Source organism: Lygodium microphyllum, chromosome 13 (assembly GCF_053477565.2).
Source record: "Lygodium microphyllum isolate KBCC chromosome 13, Lygodium_microphyllum_v1.1.10, whole genome shotgun sequence".
NCBI classification, from domain to species: Eukaryota; Viridiplantae; Streptophyta; class Polypodiopsida; order Schizaeales; family Lygodiaceae; genus Lygodium; species Lygodium microphyllum.
In genome coordinates, this window is record NC_141147.1 from 64,348,116 (window position 1) to 64,366,841 (window position 18,726).

General features: G+C 43.3%; 1 protein-coding gene across 1 annotated transcript in view; it reads right to left on the reverse strand.

Annotated features, from left to right (window-relative positions):
• The window catches only part of LOC148026707 (protein MEI2-like 2), a 65,776-nt gene extending 48,389 nt beyond the window's left edge, over positions 1-17,387 (reverse strand). Inside the window, exon 1 of the mRNA XM_087691194.1 lies at positions 16,542-17,387. The gene's annotated coding sequence lies outside the window, so the exon portion shown is untranslated. The remainder of the gene's footprint in view (positions 1-16,541) is intronic.
• Between the last annotated feature and the right edge of the window lie 1,339 nt (positions 17,388-18,726).

Genomic DNA, 18,726 nt, shown 5'->3' on the forward strand with positions numbered 1-18,726 from the left:
AGATGGAGTATGGGCATATCCTTATGGTTCTCAACACCACACAAAGTCCAACATTCCTCCTATGAATTGCATGTTTTCATCATCTTTGTACTAGGACGCTTGGGCAAGTAAACAATTTTCCCACGAGGGACACTGTCCAAGTGGCACCTACTGCGTGAGCATTCTTCAACATCTAGCATTCCATCTCCACCTCAGTCTTCTCTTGTTTCTCTTTTTGGGCCTGAGCAAGGGTGTTAAGAAACCCTTCACTCGTAGTTTTGCATTTAGGGTTTCGCGTTTTACATTTAGGATCCCCCTAATGGATAGCCCCAAAAAGGGACTAGGCACCCATAGTGGGGCACCATCCTAGACAGCTGACGCCCTCTCTCCGAGTGCCGCCCTAAACAGTCTCTTGCCTATTTATAGGCTGTCTCTGTCAATCATTATAGGCACAGTTGATTCATTCAGTCCGTCACCTCTTCTCTCCAGCCTCTCCACTACCCTCACATCCCTTCAGGAGAACATCGCAGTTCCTGGTTCATGGCTGTCTTCGTCATCTTCCTTGTGCTACGGCTATGAGATGGGAGGATCGAGGTACAGCTGGGATTCAGTAGACAATGTGAGAGTAAGAGACAGAGTTGAAGCACAACACCCAAAAGAATCAACTGAATAAGTGTAACCAGAAAGTACAAAGTACAACCCTTAAACCTTAGGGTTGTAGGGGGTGTTCACACCTGACACACACTAAGTGCCCAAATGTGTATAACATAAGCACATAAGTACATACGACAATAAGACCATAAGTCTGGGGAAAAAAACCTCTCCTACTGAGAGTAAAAAGTGCCCCAGTGTCCTACTGATCACCGACACTCCCATATGAGCGTAGGCGTAAGTGAGGCGTGAGTCAAATACCCAACAAACCCCCCTGGAGTGAAGAGTGATCAAGAGTACAAGGATCATCCGCCACCAAAGGATATCAAATTTAAAGCATCGCGAAATGCTTCAAATTTGTCACGAGGAAGAGCTTTGGTGAAGATGTCTGCCACATTACTAATGGTAGGACAATAGACAAGGCTGATATCACCTGCATGTAGCCTCTCTCTGACAAAGTAATAGTGAATCTCAATGTGTTTCGTGCAAGCATGAAACACTGGGTTCCGTGCCACTGCAATGGCACTCTGATTGTCAGTGAACAAAGGAGTAGGCTCAGTAACAGATACATCCAAATCAGCTAGCGAGCGTCTAAGCCATACGCATTCAACTGTGGTAGTGAAAGCTCCCTTGTATTTAGCTTCACATGACGATGTGGCAACAGTGGATTGTTTCTTGCTAAGCCAAGAAATGCAAGAAGAGCCAAGAAAGAAACAATTGCCACTAGTGGAGTGACGTGTATCATAATCACCAGCCCAATCAGAATCACTGTAAGCATGTAACTGCAGTGGTCCCCCCTTGGCATAAAGCAACCCAAGAGAACGAGTACCCTGCAAGTAGCGAAAAACACGCTTGACAGCTTGCCAATGTGACATACATGGCTGATGCATATACCTGCTCAAAGCTGAAACTGCAAACTGTATGTCCGGCCTAGTATTGCATAAATAGATAAGACATCCAACTGCAGGAGCATATGTATGTATATCAAACAAATCACTGTCATCATGTAATGACAGTTTCAGTCCAGGTTCCATGGGAGTACAAACTGGCTTGCAATCCTATAAGCCAAACTTCTCAAGAAGCTGCCCAATATACCTTGACTGTGATAGCCCAATACCTCGAGCATTATGTATGAACTGGATGCCCAAGTAGTAATGCAAAACTCCCAAGTCAGACATGTCAAAAGTTTGCTGCAAATTTTGTTTGAATGCTGAAATCTGATCAGCATGTGTTCCAGTGAGCAAAAGGTCATCAACATAAAGACATAAAATCAGCATAGATCCCCCTTCTTTACATACGTAAAGGGTAGACTCAGATGAGCTGTTTAGAAACCCCTGACCAAGCAAGAAAGCATCTATTTTTTCATACCAAGCTCTAGGAGCTTGTTTCAAACCATATAGTGCCTTTTTGAGCTTGCATACCAAATGTTCTGAGCCTTCAACTGCAAAACCAATGGGCTGCTGTACACAAACTTCCTCCTGAAGTTCCCCATGTAAAAATGCAGTCTTGATATCTAGCTGATGTACTGTCCAACCATAATGTGCAGCCAAAGCAATCATAGACCTGATGGTCGTCATACAAGAAGTAGGAGCAAATATCTCCTCATAATCAATGCCCTTTTTCTGTGCGTAGCCTTTAGCTACCAGCCGTGCCTTGTATTTATCAATGGATCCATCTGCTTTTCTTTTAAATTTGTAGACCCATTTCGTTCCAATGGCTTTCTTCCCAAATGGCAAGGACACCAAATCCCAAGTTTGATTCTTAGTAATAGAATCTAATTCAGCTTGCATAGCTGCCATCCAATGCACACTGTGTTGTGCATCCTCATAACATTTAGGCTCGTCATTATCAAAAGTACTTGCTGCCATAATAAACTCCATGGTATGTGTGCTGAATCATGCAAACGAGTTTGCCTTCTAGTACGACCAGCCATGGGTGCATCCAAAGGACTATCTTGCATAGTCTGCAAATACCATCTAGGTAACTGTCTAGCATCTTGACTGTGTGCAAGCTCTTGCTGAATTTCAGTTTCAGCATGATGCTGAATATTCCGATCAGCCAATGGCTGAATTTCTGCACTTTCCATAGGAGCAGCTGGCTGAACATTAGGTTCATTTTCTGAACCTCTAGCTAAATCACCAAAAGTAATGGGCAGCAGCCCTTCAAAAACATCATGGGCAGCCTGATATGTGTCCAAACTAGCCAAGGATAATTCTGATTTTTCATCAAAAACAACATCCCTGCTGACAAAAACCTTCTTTGTAACAGGATCATAGAGTCTGTAGCCTTTGCTCTCATTGCTATATCCCATAAAAATGCACTTAACAGCCTTGTTGTCCAATTTTTTTCTAAGTACCTGTGGAATTTGGGCATAGGCAAGACACCTAAAGGTACGAAAGTGACCAACAGAAGGTTTACGACTGTTCCAAGCCTCAAAAGGTGTGATGGTCTTCAAGGCTTTGGTAGGGCATCTGTTCAAAATATGGCAAGCACACATGACTGCTTCCATCCAAAAACTATGAGGCAAGCTCTTTGCCTTCAGCATACATCTGGCCATCTCCATGAGTGACCGATTCTTCCTCTCTGCTACCCCATTCTACTGTGGAGTATAAGCTGTAGTATACTGATGGAGTATGCCCTTCTGCTGCAAAAAAGAATTCAGCATAGAGGACATGTATTCCCCCCCTCGGTCCGAACGGAAAGTCTTAATCTTGCATCCAGATTGGTTTTCAACAAGTGCACTGAAAGCCAAAAATGCATCATACACTTCGGACTTCTTTTCAAACAGTAGACCCAGCAAAAACGTGTAAAGTCGTCAATGAATATCACAAAATAATAACCGCCGCCCAATGACATGGTTTGCATAGGCCCACAAACATCCGAATGCACCAACAGCAATCTGGTTGTTGCTCTGAAAGCAACATCACGAGGAAATGAGAACCGATGCATTTTCCCCAAAATGCATCCCTCGTATAAGTGCTCAGGAGGTCTCTCCAAGGGAGATAAGCCATCCAGCATCTAAGTACGCTGCAAAAGCATCAAGCTGCCAAAGTTTACATGCCCCAAACGAGCATGCCATAACTCCGCCTGTATCATAGCAGGAGTAAGAGTGGATGTCAAGTATGCTGACTGATCTACTGAAAGAGCATCCAACTCATATAAACCATGACACAAAGATCCTGTCAAGACCAAAGTCATGCATTCTTTTTCTCTAACCATGCAACGGTCATCATCAAAGATGACCTGCATACCACAACGTGCCAAAGAAGAAATAGAAAGCAAATTTTTCTTGATTCCAAGCACAAACAAAGCATCCTGCAGGCGGAGAATAGAGCCATCAATGGCTGTGAGCTGAATCTCTCCAATACCACGAACAGGGTATGATGCATTATTGGCACACTGTACCGATTTCCCAACGCGAGGTACACTAACTGAAGCAAACAAATCTCTGTGAGATGTAATATGTCTAGAAGCACCACTGTCAAAGAACCAAGTGCCAACATCCTCTGTAGAGCTAAGTGCTCTATCGGCCCAAGAGATGTCATAACTGCAAGTGTAAAAACAATAGTCCATGTCCACAACAAAGGACACGGACTCACTAGCAGTAGAAGGAGTAGTAGAAACAGACATTCCTGATTCCTTCTTCTTCTCTTTGGCAATGCGCTTCCTGCACTAAGTGATATAGTGGCCGGGCTTCTTACAATAATGACATTTTCCTTTTTTTGCTTGTGTCCCCCCTTATGTCTGATTCTGCGATGTGCCCGAAGTGCCAGAACTCTGTGGAGCATTTTTCACCTTGCTGTTTTTGCCTTTCTGTCTTGCCACAAAAGCCTGCTCAGAGACTATAGCATCCACACCACTATTTTTCCGTGTTTGCTCCTCCTCTAGAAGCAAACTAACCAGCTGAATAAAAGTAAGTGGGTGCTCAGCAATCCTCATGGTGAGTTCAATGCAGTATGAAAAGACAAGTAAGAAGGAGGTAAGGAATTCAAGGTGGTGGATATCAACTGTGCGTCCGAAAAATACTCATCTACATTCATGAGCTGCTCCCTCAAGTCCTGAATCTTATTTAAGTGATCCTGCATAGAATCACCTTCATGCATCTTCAGAGTTTCCAACTCTTTCTTCAAGAAAGAGATCCGAGTCTCATTCTTTCCTGCAAACATATGCTCCAAAGTCAGCCATGCATCTCGTGAAGAAGATGCCGAACGGATATGAGGTATGATGGACCGCTGAACTGCCAGAGCAATCAGCGACAAGGCCTGTGCATCACGTGTATCCCAAGCTTTTTGAGCTGCAATTCTTGGAGGAAGTGGCTGAGGTGGAGCGGGCTGAGGTCCCCGTTGTCCACGTGCGCCATGGGGAGGAGGAGTAACGGGAGCTACAACTCCCGGTCGAGTTTCCTCTCCACTGACATAATCCCATAAATTCTTGGCCACTAATACATTCTTCATCATGAATGACCAAAGGGAATAGTTGTTTCCGTCCAGTCTGTCTTCCTTGGATACATACGTAAAGACATCACCTCCCTGATTTGCCATGATGACAATTTTCCAAAGACAAAATGAGCAATGTCAAAGCAGTATGAACTGGAAACCTGCAAATTTCCAGAAATTGCAGCAAACACGTTTCTGCAATTAATGTGCAAGGGCGTACTCTGTCTGAAAACTGTCTTTTAATGCACGCTTCCCAAGGTGCAAACAGTGCATTGCAACACTGTTATCTCAAAATCCCCAAAATTTTTGTCAAAATTTCTGTCAAAACAGTCTTTCTGTGACTGTACCAACAGTTCAAATGCAACTGTCCACAAAATACACAAAAGCCCCAAAATTTCTAATGATCCAGTCCAGAAATTTGCATGAAATTTATCCCCCACCTGTTCTGTGCTTGCCGCGTATGAACCTCCTCTTCCAGAGCTGTGTTTTGGGCTGAAATTTAAAAAAAAAATTGTTTAAAAATGTACCTGATGTGGAGCAGGCCACGAACAGAGTGGTGGGTGCTGGTCAGACAGGCGGGCGGATAGTCGCGTGCTGCAGGCGTGACTCGTCGGACTGTCGCGAGCTGACATGGAGGTGTCTGACGGCGGGCAAGACAATCACGTGGCAGGTCGTCTAGCGGGCGGACTGGTTGACGTGGAGCAGGCCAACGTCTAACGGATAGGAAGACGAGGGCAGCGCTGACGAACAGCGCACTGGTGGAGCTGCGCTGGCGGGCTGTAACGCGGCTGCTGACTGACGACGAGACTGACGTTGCGGACTGACGCTGGTGGGGCTGGAGCTGGCGTCACCCTTCAGACTAGTGGCGACTGGCGTGCGTGCTGGAGGCACACTTGCTGGAGGCACACGTGCTGGAGCGCCCAGGCAAGCTGGCGACTGCCCAGTCAGTTTAGGGAGAACCTGACGGGAACTGGCGAGCAGTGTCAGGCGGTGCTGGAGCAGAACTGGCGTGGACTGCAGACTGCACACTGCAGGCAGAAGCTGAGTTCAGAACTGTGCTCTGATACCAAATGTGAGATGGGAGGATCGAGGTACAGCTGGGATTCAGTAGACAGTGTGAGAGTGAGAGACAGAGTTGAAGCACGAAACCCAAAAGAATCAACTGAATAAGTGTAACCAGAAAGTACAAAGTACAACCCTTAAACCATAGGGTTGTAGGAGATGTTCACACCCGACATACACTAAGTGCCCAAATGTGTGTAACATAAGCACATAAGTACATACGGCAATAAGACCATAAGTCTGGGGGAAAAAACCTCTCCTACCGAGAGTAAAAAGTGCCCCAGTGTCCTACTGATCACCGACACTCCCATATGAGCGTAGGCGTAAGTGAGGCGTGAGTCAAATACCCAACAACGGCACTCTTGTTCCCTTGTATCACATTCACTCCATGATTCAGATCTTCATCATTCCATTCATTAGAGTTTTTTCTCTCTTCTCTTCTCTTCTCAGTGTTTACCAAGCTCACTCTGTGTTCCTCTCCGCAAACCCTACTATCTTGCTGGTACGTCATCTTTTGACAGGGCTTCTTTCCTTTAGAATCTCCCTAATTTTCTGATTTTCCAACTTACTGCCTATTGAAATAGTCCCTTGCAACGTGGCCCTTCTATTCACAAATAAAACATTTATTTGCACCATCAATTCCCTACGTTGTACCAATGTTTTTAAGCCTTTTCTTTGTTGTTTTCGTCTCTTTTCAGGCTGATTTTCAAATCTACCCCTTTTCTCAGTCTTAAACAACATTTTATTCGGCTTTTCCCCACTCTCTAGAAAGCTTGAATCCTTCCCATGCAGCAAAGCATCAGCTGTAGCAACAATTTCTATGAGCGGAGACATGCTAGACACAGTGGATTTAATGCAAAAATCCATGATTCCTGTAGACAACCCATAAACATATTTTTTCACTTGCTCATGAAGGGATATGGGGTGATAAGAAGTAATAGGCAGCAATGCATCCCAAAACTTATTATTATATTGCTCCAAATTCTTATATTTCTTAGCGTCCAACTTATTCCAAGCTATTATGATGTCCATCTCAAAGGTACTTGTCAACCAATTTGATGCAAACATTTGCTTGAATTATACCCACGTTGATGGTGCTCTGCCTTGCATCAGGAGAGTGAACCACCATTGCAATACATTCCCTTTCAAGAAAGTGGCTACCTTTCGAATCTTCGAGGACTTGATGAAGTTTCCCCATGAAGAGGCTACATCAAACTGCTAAATGAAAATCAAAACTTTCATCCTATCTTCTCCACTATTGAAGAACTCGAATTGCACTACTCTTCCACCCCCATCATAGTCTTTTGCTACCCCTTTGGCTATCAAGTTGTCATACGCTGGGTGCTGCAAAAAGGGTGCATTTGCTGAATTTACATCATAACCAACACCAAATGGAGCATTTGCAAGACCAACACTCAATTCTTGAGCCCCATAACCATTTGGGGCATAGTGCGGGGAGTTTCAGAAACAGGGAAAACGGAAACGAGAAAAACTGACGTTTCAGAGTTTCGATCAAATTTTCAAAACGGGAAAACAGGTTTCAGATTGTACACTAAAATAAATACGGTATTACTTGGATATGTATATATATCAATGCCTACAACAACATGTACCCAAATTTCATACAAGACTTTGAGTCTTCATGTCATAGATTGAAATCATGATTCATTACACGTGTCACAACTCAAGAGTGAAGATTCTAGACTCAATGGTTAAAATTTAAGACAGCTTAACACAATTAAGACTCTATTTTCAAAACTTAAGACAAGAAAATGATTTATAATTTATGACTCCTGAATCATCTATGATCTAAAGAGCAGTGAAGCCTGACATCAGGACAGTGGAATAAGATGCATAATAAGTAAAATCAAGATACAATGATATATAAAACTATGTCATGCTTCATCTCAAATGGTATGTTATTTTCAGCATTTATTGGCTGTTGTAAGCCATTTTCAGCGTGCTGTTCATGATTTACAGCACCTTCATTTTCATTTCTAGCACCTACATTTTCATAACCAGCAAGTCTATCTTGCTGTCCATGACCTCCTTGTGCTTCTATTTGCTGTCCATCATCATCTGGCTCAAAAATAACCGGCTGATTATCAATTTCAGCCTGTGGTACAGCATCATGAGGCTCATCATTTGAAGTAATAGGTGGCTGCAAATTCTGAAATTTGACCTTTTTCATGTCTTCATCAAAGGCTAAAGTACTTTTCAGCAACTTTGCCTCATTAAACACAACATTACGGCTGCGAGCAATTTTCTTGGACTGTGGTAACCACACTCTATAGCCAAATTCACCCTCATCACCATAGCCCATGAAAATGCCTTTGGTGGATTTTGGGTCAAGTTTGCTCCTCAGCTCATCTCTAACATCACAAAAGCATCACAGTCGAATATCCGTAAATGGTTATATAAGGCTGATTTGCCAGACCAAACCTCCTCAGGGATGCCATTACTTAAGGACCTGTTTGGAGAGTGGTTGCAAATGTGATCCGCGATTTTAAGTGCCTCTTCCCAAAATTCATGAGGGAGATTAGTAATGGGCAGTATACACCGCACTCTTTCACATAAAGTCCTATTGTATCTTTCAGCCACCCCATTTGAAGAAGGATTGTAAGGAGCTGTAAGCTCCCTCTAGATTCCATGCAAGTCACAAAAAGACTTAAACTCAGTAGATGTGAACTCACCCCCATTATCAGTTCTCAAGCATTTCAACTTTCTACCTGTCTGAGTGGTCACAAATGCATGAAAAGTTTTAAAAACAACAAACACTTTACTTTTCTTTTTCAACAGATAAACCCAAATCTTCCTGGAACAATCATCAATAAAAGAGAAAAAATATGTAGCACCACCCAACAATCTCACGGCATACTACATACATGAGAATGCACTAAGTCCAAGACATTGGACTTACGGGAGACACCACAGTAAAAGGAATTTTTCATTTGCTTTTCAAACTGACAGTCATTACAAAATTCAAGTTTAGAGCTTGTTCCATCAACCCTTTTCAAAGAGGTAAGGACATCAAGTCCTTTCTGGCTCATATGGCCTAATCTCTTGTGCCACAACTCCAAATGACAGCCAATTTCAGCAATTGCAAGAAATATGCCACTCAAAACTTTACAGTGCAGACAATACAAAGTGCCCTTCTTGGTCCACAAACCACCACCAAACAATGTAGTGTAACAGATAGTAAACTCTTCTTGATGCCAGGCACAAATCTAACATCTTTCAACACAAGCTCTTGCCCATTATCCAAAGACAAGTGTACAGTGCCAATCCCATCAATGCTGCAAGCATGGTTATTTCCAAGATATACTTTTTCATAACTGTCTGCATTGAACACAGCGAAATACTCCAAGCAAGGAGTCACATGGAAAGAGGCACCAGAGTCTACAATCCAAGTCTGAGTGACACCATCATCAACTCACAAAAGTGCATCAATCACATCAGCCTTGGTAATCTGCATATCTTGCATGTGACATACAGGGGCATCATAATCTATTGCACATAGTACATCAGCCTTTGCATCCAAGAGCTTTTCTATGACTACACTAGAGACCACATTGGCCTTTTACTTTCCTTTGATTGCCTCAAAATACATCTGTCCTATCCTCTTTCTTCTTTTTGTCTCATGCATTTTTCTTTCTCTCTTATTCCTTCTTGTACTACTTGCAATCAAGCTTCTTGTGGCCCTTCCAACCACACTGATAGCAAGTAATATCACTCTTTTACTTTCCTTTGCTCTTACTTTTGCTTCTCTGTTCAGCATTTGCATTTTTCTTTTTAGCCCTGCCTCTAACATTGTAAGCTAAGTTGCTGCTTTCTCCACTAGACTTACATCTAATTTCTTCATTCAAGATTGAACCCCTCATACCATCATATGAGAGATTGGGGTTATTACTGAGAGAAACCACCAAGGTCTCTCAAGAATCAGGTAGTATCATGATCAGAACAATCGCCCTCAACTTGTCGTCAAAATCCAAATTAGCAACCTTGAGCTGATTTAAAATACCAGTAAATGCACTCAAGTGCTCAGCTACAAGCTTGGACTCATCCAGTCACATATTCACCAACTTGCGCATTAAATGCACCTAATTAACAAGTGTGGTGATCTCATAGGTAGTTTTCAACTTCTCCCATATTGCATAACCAGTATCTAAGCCCTTAATGTCTGTCAAAATGTCATCAGTGACACCCATCTTTATATAAACCACAGTCTTTTTTGTGACTCTAGCCCAATCTGCATTAGACATTTGTGCAAGTTTATCTTCCTACAAAGCATCCTCACAATCCTTTAAGAACAGTATGCCTTGCATATGGTCTTTTCAAATGTCAAAGCCTTGTCCATCAAACTCTTAATGTCAAAACTGGAAGAAGTTGCAACCATTTTTATCACAAACACAAGTGTAAATGCACTGAATTGCAAGAGCACAAGCGAAACCAATAAATACAGTATTGTTCTTGCCCAACCAGAAATAAACCTCTGCTATTTTTACATAAACCAGCCACCACACGAGCAAATACTGCAGAAATTTACCAAAATCTGCACAAAATCCCAAATTTCTAGGTCCAACAGTGCGTAAATGTCAGTCAATCTGACCCAACTGAGCAAAATTTCATCAATACATGAAAAGCCCCAATTTTTTGGAGTCCAATGTCAGAAAATTTTACTCGGATAAGCAAAATTTCAACGAAGCACCTGGCCTCATCCCACGAGGATCCACCTGTAGGTTTCTAATACATAGCTAGAGTCAATAACAATAGTCTAACATGAAACTCAAGATGAGCACATTTTGTGAATCACCCAAGTTCGAGGTAAGCAAGCACTGCACTTGGTTCAATGAGAGTGAGAAATGAGAGGGAGCTAAGTATTAACGCCTTTGCCCATAAGGCATAATCTCACATCGGTCCCTAAAAAGGTGCTTATTGGATTTAGGACTAACTCATAGGGAGGTCTCGATTTAATGGTCCTTATTCTGAGTTTGGGGAAAGCCACTCAGCTAATTGGGTCCACGCAATGAGACAATGATTCGTAGATAAGCAGGTTCTACTATCTCCTCATTCGTATCCTCAATTTCTCTGATGGTGGCTACTCTCAAGTTAACAAGCATCTGCAACATAGGCGGCTCATGCAATGGTGGATGGGTTGGGGGGTAGTACTTCTTGAGGCAACTATCGTTAAGGAAGCCTATGCCCTCTCCCTCTAAGGTTTCAAGCTCCACATTTCCTATTTGACTAATATTTCCCTAATCCTCTAAATTTCATTTTCTACTTATGGCTTTCACTGAGTATAGCAATACTAGGTTTCCTTGCTCGACATGCTTGTCAAACCAATATTTGGCAAAATCCCCAATTTAATTGAGGTCAACACACATAATGTCTGCAATTTCTGACACATATATTACTGTCAAGCATAAACAAGCAAATCTAGGAAAAACCCCAAATTTCCAGGCTCAAATTTGCACAAGTCTGAGAGCTGTGCTTCCACGTGCAAACCCCTGTCAGAGCAAGGGGATAATTGTGATTAAAAGGATTTCTTTTTTTTTTTAAATGACAGATTGGGCGGGGAGGGAAGATCCGTTGACTCGTCACGTCGCTTGCCCGTTGGCGTCGTCCCGCTAGACTCCGTCCCGCTGGTCGCCGCAACTCCATCCCGCACACAGTTCCTGCCGCCTAGTTCTCATTGCCTAGTAATTGCCTACACGCTGCCGCCTAGTCCCCGTCAACTGCTGGACCTCTATCGTGTGTGCCTACTGGCACGTGCTCAGCTACCTGCCACTCGTCTCCTGTCGCCCGCTTGATCTGCCACCGCTGGTCATCAGCTAGTCACAACTTTCACCTGGGCCTACTGGCTTGACGTTAGCCCTATCGCCTGTCAGTCAGCTCGGCTACATCTTGCTCTCGGGAAGAGTGCAGAACCTTAGCTTTAATACTAGTTATTGTTGGGAGTGGCTATCAAGAAGCGTAAAGATCTTCAACAACAGAAGAGTGCAAGTAAGTAAGAGTAACAGAGAGAGAGAGAGAGTACGATATGACTGAGTGTACCAACAATGTGTTGGTACACAAAGAGTAAAATGTATTTATACTTAGGGCACGTAAGGGTGCATTCACATGTACAACTAAATAATACACGTGTACAATATACGGAGGTAAATAAAAAGGACCTTTATCCCAAAAATAGATAGCTGTGCCATGGCTAGCTTGATAATGCAAGGTGCCCTCTTACAGTTAGATGCCTCTGGTGGCCTCGGTCGGCCAGCTCCGTCCCTAACCCCCTAGCCCCTTTTTGATTCCCCACTTCACGCTTAGGACACATCAAGGGCAGGACATACCTGGGGAGGTCACACTCACCTATGGTTAGACCTGTCTCCCTAAGCTTCACCCATCGCACCTCCCTTATGCCCGAACTAGATCCTCAAGTGTGGGACAACACACAGGCTTGCATGTGGTTCGACCCAACTCACCTATGGTTAGACCTGTCTCCCTAAGCTTAGGACACATCAAGGGCAGGACATACCTGGGGAGGTCACACTCACCTATGGTTAGACCTGTCTCCCTAAGCTTCACCCATCGCACCTCCCTTATGCCCGAACTAGATCCTCAAGTGTGGGACAACACACAGCTTGCATGTGGTTTGACCCAACTCCCAGTTCCACGAGCACGAGCACATTACACCGCACAGTAAGGTAAACACACCCCCTAGGCAACGCACTCCACTCGACATACCCTCGACCTTCACCACCTCAATCATTCGACAAGCTTCTCTTCCATGACCAATCCCCACAAGGCCCCATCATCGACCCACACAACCACCCTTCAACTCACTGAGCCCTCATCAACAAAGACCCGCAAGTGCCATGGGACTGATACTCGACTAGGAGGGGGAAAATGTTAACCCCAGTGCAAGACAAGGAAAAAGAAAAGCAAAAATAAATCCAAGAAAATTCCAAAATGCAAACCCAATGAAGTCAACAAGAAGGAGAAAAGGCAAAGGCACAAAAGCAACCTCAGAAAAATGCAAAAGACAAAAGGCACATTTTTAATGAAAGACGCCCCTAAAATTTCATAAAAGAGTACTAGGCTCCCTCCTGTGCAAATTGTAAAATCTAGACGGGTATAGATTAAGGGATAAGGTAAATAGAAGAGAATAGGAAAAGAAAACCTTGGCAAGACGCCCGATCATGTAAAAAAGGGGATGGGTGCCCAAAGGATTTAGGGCTTGTATATAAACTCAAAAAGTGAATGAGAAGCTCATTCTTGGTGTGTGGCAAAAGTAGCTCTCTTCTTCTTTTCTTCTGGTCCTCTTGCTTGTGCTTGTGCTTGAGAGAGGGAGTGTGAGAGTGTGAAGGAGTAAGTGTGTGAGGGTGAGGGACCATGGTGGAGAAGCTCTCCATCTTCTTCTCTCTTCTTCTCTTCTCTTCTCCTCTTGTCTCGCGCGCAGCTATGGTGGATGGAGCTTGAAGGTAGAGGGTTAAGCTTGATTGAGCTTGCATCACGGATCGTGGAGCTACCAGAGTGCTTGAGGGAGGAAGCTACTCATTCGTGCATCAAGGTAAGCTCGCTGCACTCGTAGGATCTGAAACGCATCGGCTAGGTGAGAGATAGCCATTAGAGCTCGCTTGAAACAATAAGCGGTCTGTGGGTCTTGGCTGTCGAGCGTGAGCTCCCACTTCAGTATGCACAGCCTGATCATAGATGCTGGACACGAAGAGCAAAGAGAGAGAGAAACAGATAGAAGAACACTAACAGTGCTGAACACTGAAAGCTGAATAAATAGGGCAAAAAGAACAAAAAGTGCTGTGCACTTATGACCGCCGAAAAACCTCACAATCTGTATACAAAACTGAATGAATGATAGTGATCAATGCAGGACCTACAATAAGCAAGAGTGGGGGGCTGGAAGAGGTGCTGTCGGCCAGCACCAGGCTGGTCCAACGGGCAGCCCTGCTCGGCCCTGCCACACACGGCAGGCAGGCCAACTGGTCTGCCCCCTACTGCCCATAAGCCTGCCCTGCCCGACATCCTGGCTGCCAGCAAACATGCCGCCCTGCCAGGCCTGCCCACAATGGTATCCACCCTGCCATGCTGCCCACCTAGCCTGCCCGCCCGTCCAAGAGGTGTCACGTGCTACCAACAGAAGGGCTGATTTTCTCTCAATCTTACTTTCAAATTTATAAAGAAATTAGTTGTCTCATTCCATAGTAAGCATATTCATGTGATGCATGAGTGCATATACATCTTTCACATGATCTTGTGAGAGTGAGAACTACTAGTCCTCACTCTCAGGTTGATTGTAACTGTGCTCACGGCATCTACACAATTTTAGTGTGTACAGAAAGTTTTAATACAGGCCACCCATTATAATTTCAGTGTGTACAGAAAGTGAGAACTACTACATTGCTCAGGGCATTTACACTATTTTAGTGTGTACAGAAAGTTTTAAAATGGACCACCACTCCAAATTTTAGTGAATGTTCACAAGTGAGGCCAAAAAAGTGTTGCTGGCCATTAATTACAGAAAACTTTCTAGGAAAAAATATGACACTCTAGAATGTTCCACCTATTATCATGTGCTTGTCTAGTGTTCCATCATGTTCCAACATTTTGGTCAACTAAATCTCTCATTCCAAGCTTTAGGGAACAGTATTCCTATGACTACGAGCAGAGCACAGGGGTCAATGGCATTCAAAAAGGCAGTCTGAGCTTTGTAGGAGCTGAACACAATATTTAGACACTGCAAAGGATGTGAGCAAGCAGCTAGCACTCAATAACGGACAGGTCACAGCATCGGATGTCAATATGCACGCTAGAGTCTAGACAGTAACATAATAGTAGGAAGCTGAAAATGAAACAGTCTAGGGACCATGACTAATGACATGGCAGGCTGAAAACCCATGTTTCCAGCAGTAGACAGCAGTATGCACCTCCTGGACAGTAGGCATCATATCTGGAGCAGACGTGGAGGCAGCACTGGCTGTGTTTGCAGCTGGAAAGGTTCTGAAATATAGGACAGCAACATAACAGCAGCAGGGATGGAACTGGGCACAAGAGCAAGCTGAAAGCTGATGGACTAGCAATGGAAGGCTGATGTTGGATGGGAATGATGATGCTGAGGCTGATGATAGCTGCATGAGGGATGAAAATGGCTTTGCCCCTTAACCCTTTTATCCAGTCTGTTTTAACACTTGTCTTACCAAACTCTTTATAACACAAAATAAGTTCACTTTTCTCTTTTGGAGCTGAACAAGAGACAAATGAAGTGGCCAATATTGAGGATTTACTTTTTTCTTAGTTTTCGTAAGTGCTTAACAAGGTTTTACCACTAAACATTAGTGCGATAACATAGAATGGTATCACTCCGAAAAAAAAGTGTATATAATTGTTGGCCATGGGTTACACTAAGAAAGTGTATGTTGGCCATACTAGTATATAACAACAGAGCAGTCTCGTTGAGAAACCAACATTAAACCCATTATTTGTTTGCAAATGGATTCACTTTCCCTCATGAAACACTTTGTGTTTACCAGAATTAAATCAATGTTAATGCGTTTTCACTATGATGCCAACAAGTGGTGGATAAGCCTTTAAATATCATGCCTTCGTTTTAAGGCATTCTCCTTGCTATCACTAGAGGTTCTCATAAAACCCCAAAGAGCACATAAAGCACTCACTTTGCAAGCTTGTCTGGTAAAACTCTAAACATTCCACCCAAAAGTACATGAAATCAAATAAAATATAGTGGGTTGACGGCTGAAGCACATTATGCCAATGCAGATCAGTGCAATCATTGATCCTGAGATGCTGAGAGGTCAAGCTTGTGCCAAGTTCCAATTCAATTTGTAAAAGTTGGTAATCTAGTATACCCATCTTCTACTGTGTGGTAAAAATCGGCTAGCATTCACATTCTTGCTTGATGTCACATCCATGTTGGATGTCAGGGGCAAAGATGAGATTCTCAGCTTAATTATTCCGCAATTCATAAAGGTGATGGTTTTGGCTTATACCCAATTTTTGTTCACACACACACCTATGACAAGGTGAGCTCCACATTCTTGTAGACAAGAGAACAAAATTTTTTAATCATAGAACAGTGAATGGACCTTAAACTGTATTAACACAGGAGACTCAACCACATGTGCCCATTAGTGATTCACATAGGTATCTATGAACTGTAATGTTAATACATGGCATATTAATAGATAATGGTGTTTACAAGTTATTGTGACAGTAGTGGTCCTTTCACAGTATCTACAGTTCCGCACATTTATTGGGGAATCCCCAAAACTCAATGCTAAATGTGTGTGTGAATCACAGTCGGGTACACCTCTCGTCATAAAGGGAAAAAGAAAGAAACACATATCGAGAATACAAATCCAGAAAAGAAATAAGAGATCGTCTACATACCTAAGCTGATAGTAACCAATATCAGAGAACAGACAAGAAGATCTTCCAATTAACCAGCTCTTAGGCCTTCGGCCACTTAGCATTATCTGCCTCCATGTAGATGCCGGTCTGACAGCTTTCAACACCATTCGAGCAGACTCAAGGATGCGCCATAACTTTTCCAATGTGCCAGCCACACGAAGCCGAATTTCCCCTAGACCGAAGCCTTGGACCTGCTGAGAATAAGACTGGTGAAGAGCCTCAATTTCCGTCTTTTAGCCTGAATGCGCGTCTGTTTGATTTCTCTGCAACCCTAGATTCTGTGTGCCGCTGGCCAGGTGAGGCAAAGGGAGCTTCTCTGTGCACGGGCGAATGAAGCGATGGAGGAGACGCTTCAAGTCGAGAGGAGCAGAGAGGATATGATGATGATTTGTGATCATATGGTTGCAACAGGCAATAGTCAGACAGAAAGACAAAAGGAAAGAGAGAGAGAGAGAGAGAGAGAGAGAGAGAGAGGAGGGGAGGGGAAAGTGACGAAGAATAGGAATTTGGGATGGAGATTATATCTTGACAAATTAGATGAGGTCAACGGCTTTTCTCTTCGGTGTGGTAAAGAAAAGTCGTCACTGGCGAAACGACCCATCAACGAACTATAAAAATCAGTGTCATTTTTGTCGCCCATGTTTTTGGGATTCCAGTGGGGAGGGAGAGACGACGGAGAAGAGAGAGAGAGCAGCGGAAGTTAGAAAAGAGAGACAGAGACAGAGATACAGAGCTTCCATTGGAACTCCAGTCAGAACAGGGGAATGTGAGACGCACCCGAGAAGAGAGAACAGGAGAAGTGGGAACTTGGGAATCGGGCCTTGCGAGAGGAGGGCCGCGAGGGAGAGAATCTAGAGAGCTGATTGGAAAATTGGAGGTCTGGTCTACACGTGACTTTACCAAGGTAATAAATAGAGACGGTAAGGTGTACCTTTTTTTCCTCCGCCAATCCAAGATTTATAGACTTATTATTATTTTCACTTCTCGCAAAATGCGTCCTTTTGGTGTCTAAGGTTGGTTACACTTGTCCTTTTGGTGTCTAAGGTCACATAACACACTTGATGGCATACACTCACTTTATAAGTGTTAACCAATCAAAGTATTTATTTAGGGATTGCGTATCTCGAAATTTTTCTACACCAAGGCCAGGTCATGCCTAGGTCATTCAGGCTCTCTAAGTTCATGCAGTCAAGTTTATGAGAGTGTAACTTGGGTGCTTCACTTGTGGTCCTAAAGTTATGGGAATCTAGTAAGTGGAACAAGTATCACAAAAAATGACGATATACTAGGAAAACTCCTACAAGTACGCATACATGGCAACATCTCTCTCTCTCTCTCTCTCTCTCTCTCTCTCTCTCTCTCTCTCTCTCTCTCTCTCTCTCTCTCTCTAAAATGTTTTTTTTTAGTATCAACTCCTTCCTTTGGCCATCACCTCTACTGTCATCTTTTCATGTGTTGCACTGTAGCATCCACACAAGTCAAGACTTGTGTGTGGTCGCACTGCTTTGATAGCAAAGCCCCTCTATGCTAAGCAAAAGAACTTGAGTGTGGCATGGCTCTTGCTTGCTAAACATGTGAACTCCCTACCTAGACTTGCATGGAGAGTCTCCCCTGCCCAATTTGTAAAGTGACAAAAAATGGTGCACTTTTTGTCAATTAAAAAATGAGAAATATTATTTCTTGCAAAATGTATACTTTGGTGTGTAAAGGCTTCAAGCCCATATGTGCACCCATTTTCAAAAAGCATACACCCACAGACTAGGTAGGGGTTGGGCATCCAATCACTCAATGTGTAATTGGCCTAAGAGAAAACATGCAAATATTATGCTAGTCTCTAGGCTTAGTAGTATTTTCTAACCCCTCTCTAAGGCACCTTTATGTGGCACCGATGGTTTGAAAGGGTCTATAAGAGGAGATATGCTCATTGTTGGATAGGTGACAAGAGGCTTAAGTGTTACGTTATATGTAAATCTAAGCACCAAGTTAGCCAACAATAGGGTGGTCAACAACAAGGTGGGATGACATGTCGTTCACATGGTATGATCTTTTTACATTTGAAGGAGCGAGGTATCAATATTAGATGATGGTATGGATGGTTCATATCATCCATGGAATGCAATGATGACCACTTCTATCAAAATATGCATGCTTGTATGAGAAGGGA